This window comes from Oncorhynchus masou, unplaced genomic scaffold (genome assembly GCF_036934945.1).
Source record: "Oncorhynchus masou masou isolate Uvic2021 unplaced genomic scaffold, UVic_Omas_1.1 unplaced_scaffold_1175, whole genome shotgun sequence".
NCBI lineage: Eukaryota > Metazoa > Chordata > Actinopteri > Salmoniformes > Salmonidae > Oncorhynchus > Oncorhynchus masou.
Window position 1 is genome coordinate 1 of NW_027001515.1, and position 11,546 is coordinate 11,546.

Consider the following 11,546-nt stretch of genomic DNA (forward strand, 5'->3'; position numbering starts at 1 on the left):
ATCAAATGTTTAATGTGTTTCCATTGCATTTTCAACTCTACCAATAGTTTTATCACAAACTGTAGCGTTGAATAGAAAATATGTCTTCTCTGTTCTTGGCATGTGAGATGAGATTATTATGGATAAGAGAAAGAATATTTTATTTGTCAAACGGCAGTCAAGCATCAATCATCATGTCACCAGAATAAGACCCTCGATATTGGAAAGGAGCATCAAGCTCATCACCATACACTTTCACCACCCTGTGAAGTTCATCGTAACATATTTCATCTGTAGCCTAATAAACTACATGGTTTCCTGAGTCGTAGTGGGAGGATCACACACCGTATCATTGCGTGACAAAAAGATCCTGCCATGTCAAACAAACACATTTTCTATTGGTTTTTATAAGTACAATAGAACCAAAACGTCCTGTTTCCATCCCAGCTGTATTTATACAATAGAACCAAAACGTCCTGTTTCCATCCCGGCTGTATTTATACAATAGAACCAAAACGTCCTGTTTCCATCACGGCTGTATTTATACAATAGAACCAAAACGTCCTGTTTCCATCACGGCTGTATTTATACAATAGAACCAAAACGTCCTGTTTCCATCACGGCTGTATTTATACAATAGAACCAAAACGTCCTGTTTCCATCACGGCTGTATTTATACAATAGAACCAAAACGTCCTGTTTCCATCACGGCTGTATTTATACAATAGAACCAAAACGTCCTGTTTCCATCACGGCTGTATTTATACAATAGAACCAAAACGTCCTGTTTCCATCACGGCTGTATTTATACAATAGAACCAAAACGTCCTGTTTCCATCACGGCTGTATTTATACAATAGAACCAAAACGTCCTGTTTCCATCACGGCTGTATTTATACAATAGAACCAAAACGTCCTGTTTCCATCACGGCTGTATTTATACAATAGAACCAAAACGTCCTGTTTCCATCACGGCTGTATTTATACAATAGAACCAAAACGTCCTGTTTCCATCACGGCTGTATTTATACAATAGAACCAAAACGTCCTGTTTCCATCACGGCTGTATTTATACAATAGAACCAAAACGTCCTGTTTCCATCACGGCTGTATTTATACAATAGAACCAAAACGTCCTGTTTCCATCACGGCTGTATTTATACAATAGAACCAAAACGTCCTGTTTCCATCACGGCTGTATTTATACAATAGAACCAAAACGTCCTGTTTCCATCACGGCTGTATTTATACAATAGAACCAAAACGTCCTGTTTCCATCACGGCTGTATTTATACAATAGAACCAAAACGTCCTGTTTCCATCACGGCTGTATTTATACAATAGAACCAAAACGTCCTGTTTCCATCACGGCTGTATTCATACAATAGAACCAAAACGTCCTGTTTCCATCACGGCTGTATTTATACAATAGAACCAAAACGTCCTATTTCCATCACGGCTGTATTTATACAATAGAACCAAAACGTCCTGTTTCCATCACGGCTGTATTTATACAATAGAACCAAAATGTCCTGTGTGTCATAATGTTGTTTTATACTGTCTGACTTTATTCCATAAAATCTGGTTTTATAAGGCCATGTTGAGCTCCAGAATGCAGGACATGGCCATCAGGGGTGTTCAGAAACGCACTGATCCATTACTATTGACACAAGTCAAGACTACTGACACAAGTCAAGACTACTGACACAAGTCAAGACTATTGATACAACAAGTCAAGACTATTGATACAAGTCAAGACTATTGAGCAAATTACATTGATTCAACAAGTCAAGACTATTGATACCATAAATCAAGAATATTGTTACAACAAGTCAGGACTATTGATACAACAAGTCAGGACTATTGATACAACAAGTCAGGACTGTTGATACAACAAGTCAGGACTATTGATACAACAAGTCTGGACTATTGATACAACAAGTCAGGACTATTGATACCACACGTCAAGACTATTGATACCACAAGTCAAGACTATTGATACCACAAGTCAGGACTATTGATACAACAAGTCAGGACTATTGATACAACAAGTCAGGACTATTGATACAACAAGTCAGGACTATTGATACAACAAGTCAGGACTATTGATACAACAAGTCAGGACTATTGATACAACAAGTCAGGACTATTGATACAACAAGTCAGGACTATTGATACAACAAGTCAGGACTATTGATACAACAAGTCAGGACTATTGATTCAACAAGTCTGGACTATTGATACCACAAGTCAGGACTATTGATACAACAAGTCAGGACTATTGATACAACAAGTCAGGACTATTGATACAACAAGTCAGGACTATTGATACAACAAGTCAGGACTATTGATACAACAAGTCAGGACTATTGATACAACAAGTCAGGACTATTGATACAACAAGTCAGGACTATTGATACAACAAGTCAGGACTATTGATACAACAAGTCAGGACTATTGATACAACAAGTCAGGACTATTGATACAACAAGTCAGAACTATTGTTACAACAAGTCAGGACTATTGATACAACAAGTCAGGACTATTGATACAACAAGTCAGGACTATTGATACAACAAGTCAGGACTATTGATACAACAAGTCAGGACTATTGATACAACAAGTCAGGACTATTGATACAACAAGTCAGGACTATTGATACAACAAGTCAGGACTATTGATACAACAAGTCAGGACTATTGATACAACAAGTCAGGACTATTGATTCAACAAGTCAGGACTATTGATACAACAAGTCAGGACTATTGATACAACAAGTCAGGACTATTGATACAACAAGTCAGGACTATTGATACAACAAGTCAGGACTATTGATACCACAAGTCAGGACTATTGATACAACAAGTCATGACTATTGTTACAACAAGTCAGAACTATTGATACCACAAGTCAAGACTCTTGATACAAGTCAAAGTTATTGAGCAAATGACATTGATACAAAAAGTCAAGACTATTGAAACCACAAGTCAATACTATTGATACCACAAGTCATGACTATTGTTACAAGTCAGGACTATTGATACCACAAGTCAAGACTCTTGATACAAGTCAAAGTTATTGAGCAAATGACATTGATACAAAAAGTCAAGACTATTGATACCACAAGTCAATACTATTGATACCACAAGTCAGGACTATTGATACAACAAGTCATGACTATTGTTACAACAAGTCAGAACTATTGATACCACAAGTCAAGACTCTTGATACAAGTCAAAGTTATTGAGCAAATGACATTGATACAAAAAGTCAAGACTATTGAAACCACAAGTCAATACTATTGATACCACAAGTCATGACTATTGTTACAAGTCAGGACTATTGATACCACAAGTCAAGACTCTTGATACAAGTCAAAGTTATTGAGCAAATGACATTGATACAAAAAGTCAAGACTATTGATACCACAAGTCAATACTATTGATACCACAAGTCAGGACTATTGATACAACAAGTCATGACTATTGTTACAACAAGTCAGAACTATTGATACCACAAGTCAAGACTCTTGATACAAGTCAAAGTTATTGAGCAAATGACATTGATACAAAAAGTCAAGACTATTGAAACCACAAGTCAATACTATTGATACCACAAGTCATGACTATTGTTACAAGTCAGGACTATTGATACCACAAGTCAAGACTCTTGATACAAGTCAAAGTTATTGAGCAAATGACATTGATACAAAAAGTCAAGACTATTGATACCACAAGTCAGGACTATTGATACAACAAGTCATGACTATTGTTACAACAAGTCAGAACTATTGATACCACAAGTCAAGACTCTTGATACAAGTCAAAGTTATTGAGCAAATGACATTGATACAAAAAGTCAAGACTATTGATACCACAAGTCAATACTATTGTTACAACAAGTCAGGACTATTGATACAACAAGTCAGGACTATTGATACAACAAGTCAGAACTATTGATACCACAAGTCAGGACTATTGTTACAACAAGTCAGGACTATTGATACAACAAGTCAGGACTATTGATACAACAAGTCATGACTATTGATACAACAAGTCAGGACTATTGATACAACAAGTCATGACTATTGTTACAAGTCAGGACTATTGATACCACAAGTCAAGACTCTTGATACAAGTCAAAGTTATTGAGCAAATGACATTGATACAAAAAGTCAAGACTATTGATACCACAAGTCAATACTATTGATACCACAAGTCAGGACTATTGATACAACAAGTCATGACTATTGTTACAACAAGTCAGAACTATTGATACCACAAGTCAAGACTCTTGATACAAGTCAAAGTTATTGAGCAAATGACATTGATACAAAAAGTCAATACTATTGATACCACAAGTCATGACTATTGTTACAAGTCAGGACTATTGATACCACAAGTCAAGACTCTTGATACAAGTCAAAGTTATTGAGCAAATGACATTGATACAAAAAGTCAAGACTATTGATACCACAAGTCAGGACTATTGATACAACAAGTCATGACTATTGTTACAACAAGTCAGAACTATTGATACCACAAGTCAAGACTCTTGATACAAGTCAAAGTTATTGAGCAAATGACATTGATACAAAAAGTCAAGACTATTGAAACCACAAGTCAATACTATTGATACCACAAGTCATGACTATTGTTACAAGTCAGGACTATTGATACCACAAGTCAAGACTCTTGATACAAGTCAAAGTTATTGAGCAAATGACATTGATACAAAAAGTCAAGACTATTGATACCACAAGTCAATACTATTGATACCACAAGTCAGGACTATTGATACAACAAGTCATGACTATTGTTACAACAAGTCAGAACTATTGATACCACAAGTCAAGACTCTTGATACAAGTCAAAGTTATTGAGCAAATGACATTGATACAAAAAGTCAAGACTATTGAAACCACAAGTCAATACTATTGATACCACAAGTCATGACTATTGTTACAAGTCAGGACTATTGATACCACAAGTCAAGACACTTGATACAAGTCAAAGTTATTGAGCAAATGACATTGATACAAAAAGTCAAGACTATTGATACCACAAGTCAATACTATTGATACCACAAGTCAGGACTATTGATACAACAAGTCATGACTATTGTTACAACAAGTCAGAACTATTGATACCACAAGTCAAGACTCTTGATACAAGTCAAAGTTATTGAGCAAATGACATTGATACAAAAAGTCAAGACTATTGAAACCACAAGTCAATACTATTGATACCACAAGTCATGACTATTGTTACAAGTCAGGACTATTGATACCACAAGTCAAGACACTTGATACAAGTCAAAGTTATTGAGCAAATGACATTGATACAAAAAGTCAAGACTATTGATACCACAAGTCAATACTATTGATACCACAAGTCAGGACTATTGATACAACAAGTCATGACTATTGTTACAACAAGTCAGAACTATTGATACCACAAGTCAAGACTCTTGATACAAGTCAAAGTTATTGAGCAAATGACATTGATACAAAAAGTCAAGACTATTGAAACCACAAGTCAATACTATTGATACCACAAGTCATGACTATTGTTACAAGTCAGGACTATTGATACCACAAGTCAAGACTCTTGATACAAGTCAAAGTTATTGAGCAAATGACATTGATACAAAAAGTCAAGACTATTGATACCACAAGTCAGGACTATTGATACAACAAGTCATGACTATTGTTACAACAAGTCAGAACTATTGATACCACAAGTCAAGACTCTTGATACAAGTCAAAGTTATTGAGCAAATGACATTGATACAAAAAGTCAAGACTATTGATACCACAAGTCAATACTATTGTTACAACAAGTCAGGACTATTGATACAACAAGTCAGGACTATTGATACAACAAGTCAGAACTATTGATACCACAAGTCAGGACTATTGTTACAACAAGTCAGGACTATTGATACAACAAGTCAGGACTATTGATACAACAAGTCATGACTATTGATTCCAGAAGTCAGGACTATTGATACAACAAGTCAGGACTATTGATACAACAAGTCAGGACTATTGATACAACAAGTCAGGACTATTGATACAACAAGTCAGGACTATTGATTCAACAAGTCAGGACTATTGTTACAACAAGTCAGGACTATTGATACAACAAGTCAGGACTATTGATACAACAAGTCAGGACTATTGATACAACAATTCAGGACTATTGATACAACAAGTCAAGACTATTGAGCTGATGGCACTGAAATCAAATCGCATTGAGTGTAAAATAAAATCTGAAGCATTTCAGAGGAAACAAAATCATGTATTTCAATGGCTGTTGGAACATTCTGGATTATCTAGGAAAGTAGAGTTTGAATCATTTACATCCTTCATTAGGAAAACCAAAACATTATTTAAAGAACAGTTGAGTTGTTTACATTTTCAATGATACGTCAACAACAAAAACAGACACATTGAATGTAAATAACATCAAATAAATCTTACCTTGATCATCAATGTTCAGGTTTTTGATCATCCACTGTACAATGTCAGAACCTGCAAGACAAAACAAAACACTCAACATTCTGCTTCTACAAGACAAATCAAAACACTCAACATTCTGCTTCTACAAGACAAAACAAAACACTCAACATTCTGTTTCTGCAAGACAAAACACAAAAACACTCAACATTCTGCAAGACAAAACATAAAACACTCAACATTCTGCTTCTACAATACAAAACACTCAACATTCTGTTTCTACAAGACAAAACAAAACACTCAACATTCTGTTTCTGCAAGACAAAACACAAAAACACTCAACATTCTGCAAGACAAAACATAAAACACTCAACATTCTGCTTCTACAAGACACAACACTCAACATTCTGTTTCTACAAGACAAAACAAAACACTCAACATTCTGCTTCTACAAGACAAAACAAAACACTCAACATTCTGTTTCTGCAAGACAAAACACAAAAACACTCAACATTCTGCAAGACAAAACATAAAACACTCAACATTCTGCTTCTACAAGACAAAACACTCAACATTCTGCTTCTACAAGACAAAACAAAACACTCAACATTCTGCTTCTACAAGACAAAACAAAACACTCAACATTCTGTTTCTGCAAGACAAAACACTCAACATTCTGCTTCTACAAGACAAAACAAAACACTCAACATTCTGTTTCTGCAAGACAAAACACAAAAACACTCAACATTCTGCAAGACAAAACATAAAACACTCAACATTCTGCTTCTACAAGATAAAACACTCAACATTCTGTTTCTACAAGACGAAACAAAACACTCAACATTCTGCTTCTACAAGACAAAACAAAACACTCAACATTCTGTTTCTGCAAGACAAAACACAAAAACACTCAACATTCTGCAAGACAAAACATAAAACACTCAACATTCTGCTTCTACAAGACAAAACACTCAACATTCTGTTTCTGCAAAACAACACTCAACATTCTGCTTCTGTAAGACAAAACATTCAACATTCTGCAAGACAAAACACAAAACACTCAACATTCTGCTTCTACAAGACAAAACACTCAACATTCTGCTTCTGCAAGACAAAACATAACACTCAACATTCTGCAAGACAAAAAACAAAACACTCAACATTCTGCTTCTTCAAGACAAAACATAAAACACTCAACATTCTGTTTCTGCAAAACAAAACACTCAACAATCTGCTTCTGTAAGACAAAACATTCAACATTCTGCAAGACAAAACACAAAACACTCAACATTCTGCAAGACAAAACATAACACTCAACATTCTGCTTCTACAAGACAAAACACTCAACATTCTGCTTCTGCAAGACAAAACATAACACTCAACATTCTGCTTCTTCAAGACAAAACATAAAACATTCAACAGTCTGCTACTGCAAGACAAAACATAAAACACTCAACATTCTGCAAGACAAAACACTCAATATTCTGCTTCTACAAGACAAAACACTCAACATTCTGTTTCTGCAAGACAAAACACTCAACATTCTGCTTCTGTAAATCAAAACATAAAACACTCAACATTCTGCTTCTGCAAGACAAAACATTCAACATTCTGCTTCTGCAAGACAAAACAAAACACTCAACATTCTGCAAGACAAAACATAACACTCAACATTCTGCTTCTGCTGGTATCAAAAACATGTAAGCGGAAAAAAGAACATGTTTAAATAACTTGACATAAATGTCCCTTCTCATGTACAGTATATTGTTACATGCATATCAAAAGGAGAGGTGAGTCTGAAGCATCACCACTGCTCTCCTTTCCTTACTGCAGCAAATCTCCTACCAGTTTATGTTCACCGCTCCCCAATCCAATCCATTTCTAAAGGACCAGACAGAATAAAGTGGAAAGCAAGTCTGAGAGTCAATCTACAGAAACTACATTACAGAATAAATTAAACAAGACAGAGTCAATCTGCAGAGACTACATTACAGAATACATTAAACAAGACAGTCAATGTGCAGAGACTACATTACAGAATACATTAAACAAGACAGTCAATGTGCAGAGACTACATTACAGAATACATTAAACAAGACAGTCAATGTGCAGAGACTACATTACAGAATACATTAAACAAGACAGTCAATGTGCAGAGACTACATTACAGAATACATTAAACAAGACAGTCAATGTGCAGAGACTACATTACAGAATACATTAAACAAGACAGTCAATGTGCAGAGACTACATTACAGAATACATTAAACAAGACAGTCAATGTGCAGAGACTACATTACAGAATACATTAAACAAGACAGTCAATGTGCAGAGACAACATTACAGAATACATTAAAAATCGAGACAGAGTCAATCTGCAGAGACAACATTACAGAATAAATTAAAAAGCGAGACAGAGTCAATCTGCAGAGACAACATTACAGAATTAATTAAACAAGACAGAGTCAATCTACAGAGACAACATTACAGAATAAATTAAAAATCGAGACAGAGTCAATCTGCAGAGACAACATTACAGAATAAATTAAAAATCGAGACAGAGTCAATCTGCAGAGACAACATTACAGAATAAATTAAACGAGACAGTCAATCTGCAGAGACAACATTACAGAATAAATTAAACGAGACAGTCAATCTGCAGAGACTACATTACAGAATAAATTAAACGAGACAGTCAATCTGCAGAGACAACATTACAGAATAAATTAAACGAGACAGTCAATCTGCAGAGACAACATTACAGAATAAATTAAACGAGACAGTCAATCTGCAGAGACAACATTACAGAATAAATTAAACGAGACAGTCAATCTGCAGAGACAACATTACAGAATAAATTAAACGAGACAGTCAATCTGCAGAGACTACATTACAGAATAAATTAAACGAGACAGTCTATCTGCAGAGACAACATTACAGAATAAATTAAACGAGACAGTCAATCTGCAGAGACTACATTACAGAATAAATTAAACGAGACAGTCTATCTGCAGAGACAACATTACAGAATAAATTAAACGAGACAGTCAATCTGCAGAGACAACATTACAGAATAAATTAAACGAGACAGTTTATCTGCAGAGACAACATTACAGAATAAATTAAACGAGACAGAGTCAATCTGCAGAGACAACATTACAGAATAAATTAAACGAGACAGAGTCAATCTGCAGAGACAACATTACAGAATAAATTAAACGAGACAGAGTCAATCTGCAGAGACAACATTACAGAATAAATTAAACGAGACAGTCAATCTGCAGAGACAACATTACAGAATAAATTAAAAAGCGAGACAGAGTCAATCTGCAGAGACAACATTACAGAATATATTAAAAAGCGAGACAGAGTCAATCTGCAGAGACAACATTACAGAATATATTAAAAAGCGAGACAGAGTCAATCTGCAGAGACAACATTACAGAATAAATTAAACGAGACAGTCAATCTGCAGAGACAACATTACAGAATAAATTAAACGAGACAGTCAATCTGCAGAGACAACATTACAGAATAAATTAAACGAGACAGTCAATCTGCAGAGACAACATTACAGAATAAATTAAACGAGACAGTCAATCTGCAGAGACTACATTACAGAATAAATTAAACGAGACAGTCTATCTGCAGAGACAACATTACAGAATAAATTAAACGAGACAGTCAATCTGCAGAGACAACATTACAGAATAAATTAAACGAGACAGTTTATCTGCAGAGACAACATTACAGAATAAATTAAACGAGACAGAGTCAATCTGCAGAGACAACATTACAGAATAAATTAAACGAGACAGAGTCAATCTGCAGAGACAACATTACAGAATAAATTAAACGAGACAGAGTCAATCTGCAGAGACAACATTACAGAATAAATTAAACGAGACAGTCAATCTGCAGAGACAACATTACAGAATAAATTAAAAAGCGAGACAGAGTCAATCTGCAGAGACAACATTACAGAATATATTAAAAAGCGAGACAGAGTCAATCTGCAGAGACAACATTACAGAATATATTAAAAAGCGAGACAGAGTCAATCTGCAGAGACAACATTACAGAATAAATTAAACGAGACAGTCAATCTGCAGAGACAACATTACAGAATAAATTAAACGAGACAGTCAATCTGCAGAGACAACATTACAGAATAAATTAAACGAGACAGTCAATCTGCAGAGACAACATTACAGAATAAATTAAACGAGACAGTCAATCTGCAGAGACTACATTACAGAATAAATTAAACGAGACAGTCAATCTGCAGAGACAACATTACAGAATAAATTAAACGAGACAGAGTCAATCTGCAGAGACAACATTACAGAATAAATTAAACGAGACAGTTTATCTGCAGAGACAACATTACAGAATAAATTAAACGAGACAGTCAATCTGCAGAGACAACATTACAGAATAAATTAAAAAGTTAGACAGAGTCAATCTGCAGAGACAACATTACAGAATATATTAAAAAGCGAGACAGAGTCAATCTGCAGAGACAACATTACAGAATATATTAAACAAGACAGAGTCAATCTGCAGAGACAACATTACAGAATATATTAAAAAGCGAGACAGAGTCAATCTGCAGAAACAACATTACAGAATATATTAAAAAGCGAGACAGAGTCAATCTGCAGAGACAACATTACAGAATAAATTAAACAAGACAGAGTCAATCTGCAGAGACAACATTACATAATAAATTAAACAAGACAATCTGCAGAGACAACATTACAGAATAAATTAAACAAGACAATCTGCAGAGACAACATTACAGAATAAATTAAACAAGACAGAGTCAATCTGCAGAGACAACATTACAGAATAAATTAAACAAGACAGAGTCAATCTGCAGAGACTACATTACAGAATAAATTAAACAAGACAATCTGCAGAGACAACATTACAGAATAAATTAAACAAGACAATCTGCAGAGACAACATTACAGAATAAATTAAACAAGACAGAGTCAATCTGCAGAGACAACATTACAGAATAAATTAAACAAGACAGAGTCAATCTGCAGAGACTACATTACAGAATAAATTAAACAAGACAATCTGCAGAGACTACATTACA